The sequence below is a fragment of the Sinocyclocheilus grahami genome, unplaced genomic scaffold (assembly GCF_001515645.1).
Source record: "Sinocyclocheilus grahami isolate Dianchi unplaced genomic scaffold, SAMN03320097.WGS_v1.1 scaffold951.1, whole genome shotgun sequence".
Taxonomy (NCBI): domain Eukaryota; kingdom Metazoa; phylum Chordata; class Actinopteri; order Cypriniformes; family Cyprinidae; genus Sinocyclocheilus; species Sinocyclocheilus grahami.
In genome coordinates this window covers 44,258-55,537 of record NW_015506130.1, presented here as the reverse complement: position 1 = coordinate 55,537, position 11,280 = coordinate 44,258, and the positions used below count along the sequence as shown (strand labels likewise).

Genomic DNA, 11,280 nt, shown 5'->3' with positions numbered 1-11,280 from the left:
GGGTCACTGGGACTGTATCTGAAAACCCTGATTTAATGTATAGTGAAGCCATACATTAAAGTATGAGCAATTAACTAAGGTACATTTGTTGATTTAACTGAAAAATAATTTTAAGATAAATATAAATGTATGAATTCAAATAAGAACAACATTGTTTAAAATGATGGCTGCATGATTAGCAGTCAAATTATAAATCCAGACTTCAAATGAGCTGGACTGCTAGAAATAGCTTTTGAGATTCTATGCATAGACCGTTTATGAATAGAATCTCCAGCACATGCTATCCCTAGCAGTTGCTGGGAACTTTATTTCAAAATCAGGAATTTCACTTTTTTAAATTCTTCTTTTACAAGTTAGCAGGATTAACCTCTAGTTCAGTGCACCTGTAAATAAATACAAAAATGACATGAAACTACATTCCAAGTCTAAAAATATAGCCATTGTCTAGAGATGATCAATACAAAACCTTTTGTTCTGAGAATCGTACTAACTTGTATTAAAAGTATTAGGCTAATATGTATTTGTGATTACAGCGCCATCTGCTGTGTTAAAATACATGTCGACAAATTATGTAAAAATGTAGAAAGCTTATGGATCAGAGATGCCTAAAACATTGCCCACTACGGGCCAAAGTCAGCCCATGATGGCCTTTGATTTGGCTCGACATTGCAACATCACAAGTGGACGGAAAAAAATGGAAAGCAATGCAAATTGAAGCATACTAGGTTATTTATATTTTTGTTTCAACTTTTTTTTTTGTGCATTGAAATTAAAAGAAAATGTGATTAAATATTGGAATATAGGTTTTTGCATTGAAATTTAATATACGTTTCTGCACTGAACTTTAATCAAATATAAGTTAAAAATCGAAAAAGGAAAAAGTAGGCCTATTGTTTAATAGGTGCAGATTGGAGGCCTATATGAATGATTAATTTAACACACAATGCCTACAAATGTAAAACTCCTGTCCTGAGGCATATTTTTCCTGTAGGATCTTTTTCTTTTAACCGAGGTGCAACCAAATTATCAAGCGAGACAATAACAAACGTGACAATAACAAACATGGGGAAGCTATGGCCTAATGGTTAGAGAGTCGGACTTGTAACCCAAAGGTTGCGGATTCGAGTCTCATACCGGCAGGGATTGTAGGTGGGGGGAGTGAATGTACAGCACTCTCTTCCACCTTCAATACCATGACTGAGGTGCCCTTGAGCAAGGCACCGAAAGGCACTGCTCCCCGGGCGCCGCAGCATAAATGGCTGCCCACTGCTCCAGGTGTGTGTTCACTGCTGTGTGTGTGCACTTAGGATGGGTTAAATGCAGAGCACTAATTCTGAGTATGGGTCACCATACATGTCACGTCACTTTAACCTTTAAAATGGCTACTGTCAGAATTGAAAGGATATTTTAATTCAAAATGTAAATAAAGCTGGCTGTTTTTTTTTAATTACGAATTCGACGACTACCACTGGCCCAGTGCATGAATGAATCATTTTTGTCTGAACGATTCATTCACGATCAGCCTTGATGTGCAGTTTACCAAGTAGAAGTAGGTTACTTTTATGAAGATAAATGTTATAAATTAAACGTACTGTAAATATGTACGACCTAATTACATTTAATTACATTTTTGTAGAGTTGATCTTAAATAACACTTTAAAACAAGAAAAAAAAAATTCTTGGTGACGTTTTGGTGAACTGAGTCATGGCTGCCACAATCGGACACATTGGGTTACAAAAACATAAACCTTAATCAAAAACGTAATACGCATCAATACATGAGGCTTATAATATTCCACAGGCTCTCCACTCTACGCTGGGATTCCATCGAGAGTTCCGGAAGAGCAAGGCCATCACTTCCAGAACACAGAACTGTCTTGTATTGATTCTTTTGAAAAGTGCAAACTGATTGGTCCGTTTTAGAGGCGTGGGGTGTTTGCGTCAGGCAGAGTCTGCTCCCTTCAAACACAAAATACCTTTACTGTACTGCAACCAATGAACTGAAAGGAGTCTTATATCTGTGACCACAATGTTAGAATTACAGAACTTAGGATGCAATGAATTTTCAATCTGCGACATATTAAACACAAAACAGGGATCTGGTCAGATAATAAAGACAATTTTAAAATTCATCAAGAATAGTGGCTTTAAGAATAGAATATAGTTATCATAATGGCCCACCTAGACTGAAATCACTTCACACTCCAGCACAGGAGGTGGCGGTATGCACCTAAAAGCTGGTATGCAACCCGCCAATAAGTCCACAGAAGAAGAAGCAGACCGCAATGTTTTGAAGTGAGCAATACGATCTTATTTATTTATTTTTTGGCAGATATGAATCATATTCTTCTGCTCGGTATTTTCAGATCTGCTCCACGCGTATCACAAACCAATAACGTTAGATTTAGAACTTTCACATCCGGCCAAGCGAGTGCAAGTTTTACTGAATTATTCATTTCTCTTTGACATTCCTTTATTTTATTCTTTCACTTTTTTTAGTACAAGATGGCATCCATAAAGCATAAGAACACGAAAAGGATAGAAGGTCTGAACAAGAGTGTATGGTAAGAGAATAGAGATGATTTGCTTTTAACACTTTCTCACAGACATGTTAAATATTCTTAATAGTGTCTCTTGTGTTGTTTAGGGTGGCCTTCACGTCAGTGGCAGCAGACCCTTCCATTGTTCATCTTGGACAGGGTTACCCAGACATTCCTCCTCCTTCCTATGTGAAAGAGGGTCTCGCTCAGGCTGCAGTGGTTTACAGGCTAAATCAGTACATGCGTGGCTTAATATGTTCTATCCACATTTTATGATCTTCCTGTGTTATGTGTTGAGAAATCACTCAAATAGTTACATTTCTAAATTCAGGGCCACCCAACACTGGTTAAAGCCCTGTGAAAAGTATATGGATAAGTCTATGACTGTCAGCTGGACCTGTTTAAAGAGATCCTGGTTACAGTAGGTGGACATGGATCGTTGTTCAGCACTATGCAGGCTCTGGTTGAGGAGGGAGATGAGGTAAAGCATATTTAGCACTTGTATGTAATATTTTCAACAAAATATAATATATTGCACTAGATTCATAATTGCAGTAGATTATGACTTATGCATTCTCTCTACTTGCTTTGTCTCCCTTTTTCAATTCAGGTTATTATTATAGAACCTTTTTTTGACTGCTATGTTCCTATGGGGAAAATGGCAGGGGGGGAAACCTGTTTTAATACCTTTGCGATTGGTAGGTTAGCATGATGAATATTGTTTGGTGTAGTGTTTTCTGCATTTCCATGAAACATAACACTTGTTTGACCTGTTCTGCAGAAGTCCTCATCCGCAGCAGCCAGTATAAGTAGTGCCGACTGGGTCCTGGACCAAGAAGAACTTGCTAGTAAATTCAACTCCAAGACCAAAGCTATCATAATCAACACACCTAACAACCCTATTGGAAAAGTAAGGTTGCATATAACACATTTAGTTCCAAATTGGCATTTTAATATCCTAAAGCTCTCTTCTACTACCAGATATTCAGTAGGAGTGAGTTGCAAGCTATTGCGGATCTCTGCATCAAACATGACACCCTGTGCTTCAGTGATGAGGTGTATGAATGGCTCATATATAAAGGCCAAGAGCATGTAAAGATAGCTATGTGATATTTCTCCAGTGGTGCATCTTATCTTTTCATGTCAGTGGATTACAAGTTGTATTAAGATATGCTGATTCTGCTGTATTCCTTCTTAGCAGCAACCCTCCCTGGAATGTGGGACAGAACCATCACTATCGGCAGTGCAGGGAAAACATTCAGTGTGACTGGATGGAAGGTATTTAACCATTGTCGTCAGTCTTCATCATTCATATTTATGCCCAGCATTACTTTAAAATTCTAATTAATCCAAAAATGAAACTTCTGTTATTATTTACTCACCTTCCTGTCAGTTCAGACTCATCTGCTGTTATTTTTCTCTGCAGAATAAAGATTTTAAGATTTTAAAGACTCCCTGGTTTCCAACAAGGAACAAAAAAAGCTATAAAAGCAACATAAAAATGCTGATAAGAGCTATGAAATCTTTTTCAAACTTCAGATTAAGAAATTATACATCATGGCAAGTTTGGTGCCAAAGCACCAGAGTGCAACAGTCAAGTTCCAGAAGGAAAACAATGCATTGAATTTCTCCATAGAGGAATTTTATTTATTTATTTATTTTATTTGTATTTTTTACAATAACTAACAAACCTTTAAAGACAGACCTACTTTGAGCTATGAGGTTGTTAATACTGCACAAAAAAAAATCTGCTCAAATCAGAGTATCGAAATTATTAATGGCCACTTGCCTACCCACTCTAATGAAGCACTCTTAAACATAGGGCTGTCGCGGTAATTTTGAGTGGCTCAATAGAGCGGTATGCGGTTTTATCGCCATACATATACATATATATATATATATATAAAGTGGTGTGAAAAAGTGTTGGCCCCCTTCCTGATTTCTTATTTTTTTTGTATGTTTGTCACACTTTATTGTTTCAGATCATCAAACAAATTTAAATATTAGTCAAAGATAACACAAGTAAACACAACATGAAGTTTTTAAATTAAGGTTTTTATTATTAAGGGAAAACTAAATCCAAAACTACATGGCCCTGTGTGAAGAAGTGGTTGTCCCCTAAACCTAATGACTGGTTGGGCCACCCTTAGCAGCAACAACTGCAATCAAGCGTTTGCAATAACTTGCAATGAGTCTGTTACAGCGCTGTGGAGGAATTTTGGTCCACTCATCTACACTCTTAAAAATAAAAGTTTTTCACGATGCCATAGAAGAACCTTTTTGTCTAAATGGTTCCATAAAGAACCTTTAACATCTGAAGAACCTTTCTGTTTGACAAAAGGTTCTTTGTGGCGAAAGAAGGTTCTTCAGATTATAAAAATGTAAGAAAGAGATAGTTCTTTAAAGAACCTTTGACTGAATGGTTCTTTGTGGAACCAAAAATGGTTCTTCTATGGCATCAGTTAAAGAACCTTTTGAAGCACCTTTATTTTTAAGAGTGGATTACTGCCACACCTGTTCGCAATCAAGAAATCTCTTAAATAGGACCTGCCTGACAAAGTGAAGGTCCTATTTAAGGAAAGGGGCCTTAAATCAGGAAGGGGGCCAACATTTTTTCACACCACTGTATGTATGTATGTATATATATATATATTTATATATATATATAGAATTTGTGTGTGTATGTGTTACGATATAACTAACGAGGTCCTATTCAGAAGACAATGAACCCGAAACCAAATAGCGTTGAAACAGGAAGTGAAGTAAACAGAAGAGAATGACAAAATAACGGTCCACATAACAGAACATAAACCTGACAATAAGATCGTTAGGCTATCGTTAGCCTATATGTATAGCAGTTAGCCTAGTTGTAATCTGATTTTCTAATCTGACTGGACAAGAGACTTTCTATTGATATTTCCACCTGCGCGCGCGTTCTAGATGGGCTGTCAGTCAGTGCAGTTACAGTGTTGCGCCACAAGGTGGTGGAAAGGGACTGTCATTCAACTATTCATTAATTCAAAGAGACGTAATGAAACACGCTATTGAAATCATTTTAACTTTGAGTGCCACTTTAGAAGGCTCAGCTGACCAGCTATGCGTCGATGCTAAGGCAGAGATTTCGCTTTCCTGGGACATGACAACCTATTTTCACAAATATATATGACTCGGCCTGGAGGACAGACGCAAGTAATCGCACGCGCTCAGTCGATCTCGCTCTCATTCACTGTCTGTTTAGGCTTGTTAAGTGCAAATCTACGGAGCCTCTGTACAAATCAGCATGGTACATATTATGTTATCATTACTAACTTGTTTAATATTCAGTCCACATGCATGAAGTGTAAAACGAGAAGGGCATAACCTTATGAAAAAAGAAAACACGCAAAAATCGCGGTTGCTGCGGTTCTTGCATTCCTCTGCGGTTTGCTCGTCAATAGCGCGGTATTGAGATATTGCGGTTATCGCGACAGCCCTACTTAAACACGTAATAGAGTCAGTCTCTCTATGGTCTTAAACTACTTAAATATTTGTATTTATCCATTGTTTTTATTTCGTAATACTTCATTTGATTGTAGTTCTTCACCTTATTAAAGCCATTAAGTACACAGTCCATGGTTTCCGCTGGTCCATAAAAAGTCTTACAATTAGTTGTATAAAATTTAAGGCCATAAAAAGTCTTAAATTGTACAAGAAAGTCTACATTTTATTTCAAGAAGTTAAATTTGGGTACGGAAAGAATTGTCATATGGCTTAATGTGACGAATAAACTTCAAAAGTCTGTGATTTCATTTAAACAGGAGCACTGCCTGTTTCAAAGTCAGGAGTTCTGCTGCTTTGTGTACTGCCGTTACCGGGGAAACCGCTATATTTCTGCCATTCCACAGAATGAATTAGCATTTTTAATAAGCCCGTCTGCTGTTTTTGTTCAGAACAATGTGAAAAATCAACCCATGTTACTACGCTGCAAACATGCAGAGTTGTAAATGTGAACTGGTGGATCAAAAAGAATATAATGCATAATAAAAACATAAACAATTAAGACAGTGAAATATATTTGTTATTTCAATAATATAATGATTGATAATTGTTTAAATTATTATAATATTTGATACTTTTGACTCATTTATTTTCTTAAAAAGGGTTTAAAGGCTGAAATGTGAAGTTTATCATTTTATAAACCGTGTGAAATCCTGTATCTGAACTAAGGCTGTGCGATTAATCGAAATCAAATCGAAATATCGATTTGAGACGTTACGATTTCCTAATCGCAAAGCCTGCGATGTGGACGCGATATTACTCTGTTCCAGGGCATATGCATGACTGCCAGCCTTGAGTTGCAGTCTTACTTGCCCTGGGCAAGAGTGAGCGCACCTCCGTTCTCCCCAATCAGCACTGCTCTAGCCAACTGCGTAAACACCCACCATTAAATAACCATTTTAAACCGGAACGCGGGACGGGAGAGAGACAGAGTGGGATTATGGGTCAGATCGATAATTAGGCAAATTAAAACTAAAGAAAACCATATGCAACTTAAGCTTCGAAATGACAGACAATGAACAAAAGAGTAAAAAAAGAGCTGCGTCACAGAGCATATCAAGAGCTCCCTTATCGTTTCTGTTTTAGTGATGGGAAGTTCGGATCATTTTACCGACTCGGACCTTTGAGTCTCGTTCAGTCATTTCGTTCATTTTAGCAAAATACAATTAAAATGTTACGTGTTACTTCCCTAACACGTCTACTAACGCAAACGTTGATCACACTACAAACAATACAAAACTGCAATAAGAAACAGAAAAGATTAATTAATTGTTTACCTGGGTCTTCAGACTATGATTAGCTCACCTCACCTCTTATCCGACAAGTCTTCGGGTTTTCCGAGTCGTTCGTTCATCACGTGACAGCCCCATAAACTTAACCAATGCAGTCTGAGCCGGAAATAGAATTGATTAGTTCATCTCTCGAGTCTTCGGGTTTTTCGAGTAGATCCTTCATCACGTGACAGCCCCCATACACTTTAACCAATGCAGTCTGAGCCGGAAAAAGAATTGATTCGTTCTTTTTTTATTGAAGATATAACATTCACAGGGGATACAGTCATAGCAATAAAATACACACCCAGAATACAAAACAATAAATATATAAAGAGATGAACTAATCAATTATTTTTCCGGCTCAGACTGCATTGCTTAAGTGTATGGGGCTGTCACGTGATGAACGAATGACTCGGAAAAACCCAAAGATTCAAAACAGGTGAAGTATTTGACTAATTCCAGTACAGAACCTATAGGATGTTGCGCATGCGCGACTGAACGAATCACTCCCCGAGACGACTCGTTCTTCCAGAGTCACATTAAAGATTTGTTCAAAATGAACGAATCGTTCAAGTACGACCCAACACTATTCTGTTTTCAGTACTGGAGAATAAAAGATACATTCTTGGATGTTTTTGTTAGTACGTGAACGTTATCTTACACATTTGATCTCCCCAACAGATTAATTTGAAATAAGTGTATAATGCATGTTGGCTATTCCCAATTCAGAAGAGCGCACACACAGCCTGTGTCTGTGAATGCTTCTCATACTCGCTCCTCTCTGCCCCACGAGACGAGCCGTTCATGCTTGCCGCACTCACGCAGCCTGCCTCGTAATGCTGGTTTATACTCGCACCCGGCTGCGCACAGCAAATCTGCACGAGCGCATCTGGCAGTATGGATGAGGCCTGACGCACGTGCGCAACCTGTATCGACTCGCGCCTGGCTCCGCGTTTAAAACGAATGCAAATTCAGTCTAACTGCTTGCTAATTTCACTTGGATGAAATGAAACATTCAGCACATTTTCCACTTGTTCTTAAAATCCCCAATACTTAAAATGAATAAATCAGCCTATGTAACACATGTAATACTCTAATAATTGACTTAATAAATACAGTTCTTTATTTATAAAAAATAAACAAATATTTTCTGTGAAATTAAGTTAATTCTGTAAAAGTAGTTATACCATTATAATCTTGCCTGCTGAAGAAAAAAACTATAGAACCCCTCCCAAAGCACAATAACAAATGTAATGGATTTCAGGGTTATAATGGGAATTTGTTTGGTTTGAATGTAAACTATAATGGTGTCTATTTGATGGATTCTATTGGTGGGATGTAATCTGGCAGATGGCAACCAATAGAACAACAGTAATTCCTATTGGGTTAATGCCCAAAACAAAAATGAATTTTGTAATGGTTTAATGGAAACTATAAGAATTTCTGTGATGGTTTCTATTGTTTTTTTCAGCAGGGTAATGATACCCATACTGTGCTGCACATTATTGACAATATTGAGCTGAACCTTGACTTTGCACATTTATTTTAAAATCACAAATCAAATCGCAATCGCAATATCTGTCAAAAAGAATCACAATTTGATATTTTCCCCCAAATCGCACAGCCCTAATCTGAACTGTAAATCATGCTTTTTACAGTAATTGTACAGTTTAATATGGTACTATAGACATTGCCCTACCCCGCTCATATGCTATTAATTTCATTTGTGCAGGTCTGAAAAAGTCTTAAATTTGAGCTTTAAAATCCTGCAGAAACCCTGTAGTCTTCTGTACCTTTGTCTTTTTGTCAGATTTTTAAGTTTCAATGTTTTATTTATTTTTTTACATTTTTTGCTTAAAATCAAAGATTGTAATACTGTATTATAACTCTATTGAAGACTTTTGAAAAAGTGGGCACTGTTAGACTGTTGTTTTTTGGTCAAGCAAAAGGTAAGATTTACTATTATTACCAGCCTAAATATTTCTCTGTTGTTATTGTATGGCAACTCATAAAACAGTGCACAAATTAAATTAACCTTTTTTTTTTTTTGGTCCTTTTTGAGGCTGGACATTGTAAATTGTCAAAGAGATGCATGAAGATTCTTAAAACATTCTCCTTTCGTTTTTCATGAACAAAAAGCAAACCGGTTTAGAATGGTGATAAATAATGCCAGAAAAATACAATTCTAAATACTTGGATTATTTTGGCAGTTTTTTTTTTTTTTTCTGGCCTGAATACTTGCTCAAACAGCAGACTGTTATACAGAACAGTCTCTATACATGTCCGACCCCTTTACAGGCAAGTTTTGTCTGTGTTATTATATAGTTGTACACAATGCACTCTTCTATGCAATGTGTTTGTGACATACATCGTACTGCATAGTAGGAGGCTGTTGGCCAGGGTCTTCTTCGGGACTTTGAGCTGATGGGTCAACCCGACTGCTACTTTGGCGTTAAGAGTTGGAAGGGAAAAAAGACCGCATGGCAGCCATGTTGAGACAGACTGACGTGACTCCAGTGGTCCCGGAGGGAGGATACTTCATGATAGTGGATGTCACAGCACTCAGTAAGTGGCTTGAAGTAATGTTTGTTAGGAAAAATATATTTATATTGGTTGTGGGAAGTTTAATCTGAGTAGTGTTGTTCTGTCTCTGTTGAATATAGATCAGGACTTGTCACATATGGGAGATGATGAACCATGTGATTACATATGATTTGTCAAATGGATGATAAAAGAGAAGGTATTTTTTTTGTGATTTTAGGAATAAATAAAAGGATTAAGCACAGTAAAATTGTTATATTTAATTTTTTTTGTTAGAAACTGGCTGCGATTCCTGTAACAGCTTTTGTGGGGGAAGATTCAGTAAAGCAGTTTGAGAAATACATCCGTTTGTGTTTTATCAAGGTAAGGAGTGGGTTAATTTTAGGCTTTTACAGGAAATCAAAAGATCATTTAGCTATCTAAAGACAGCTAAATCTATATTTAGCTGTCTTTACTTTCTGAAACTGTCTGAAAGTTGCAAAGATGATTTTCAAATAACAAATGACATTGGATGCCTTACTAATGCTGATGTTATATAATGTTTTTTTTTACCACAGCAAGACAGCACTTTGGATGCAGCAGAGACCATTCTGAAGAGCTGGAACAAAGGCTGATTTCTGAAAGCCTGTTAATGAAGTAATACATGTGCAGCACGGATCAGATCAATAACATATTTAACTTGAATTGTATATTGATACATCCTCTTACAATGACCTAAACTCTGGCTCAAGTGTTTTTAGAGTTTGTATTTACAGTTTGTCGAATCAGCCATTTTGGGAAGCCTGTTGGGATTATGAATTATATGTTCATTTCTAAATTAATATTTTGTCACAGGCTAATAGTTATTAAATTTGCCAAATTTAATGCTTGTACAGTATATAAAAAATGTGGCGAAATCACCATTTTTGTCTGGCTTTTTAAAGATACCTTGTGTACTCTATCAAGCAGCTTTGTTGTCAGAATAGGAAGTTGTTTGCACACACACAGTACACTGTGTAAATAAAAGCTTGGGGTCGGTAAGGTTTCTTTCCTTTTTTTTTTTTTTTTAAATAGTACTTTTATTCAGCAAGGACACATTAAATTGATCAAAAGTGGCAGTAAAGGAATTAATGTGGGGATTAAAGACTTTTTTTTAAAAACTTTTTATTAATGAAAGAATCCTGAAAAACTATCATTGTTTACACGAGAATATTAAGCAGCACGATTACATTGATGATAATGATAATGTTTCTTGAGTCCCAAATCAAGAGAATCAAAATGATTTCTGAAGGATCATGTGATACTGAAGACAGGAGTAACATGACTGCTGAAAATTCATCGCATGAATGAATTCCACTTTAGAATATATTAAAAATGCCATTTAAAAAAAAAAATTGCATATTTTTGAT

The 11,280-nt window shown here is 36.6% G+C and overlaps 1 pseudogene; it reads left to right on the top strand.

Annotated features, from left to right (window-relative positions):
- Window positions 1-2,505: 2,505 nt before the first annotated feature.
- Window positions 2,506-10,966, top strand: LOC107564629 (kynurenine--oxoglutarate transaminase 3-like; annotated as a pseudogene).
- Window positions 10,967-11,280: the final 314 nt, after the last annotated feature.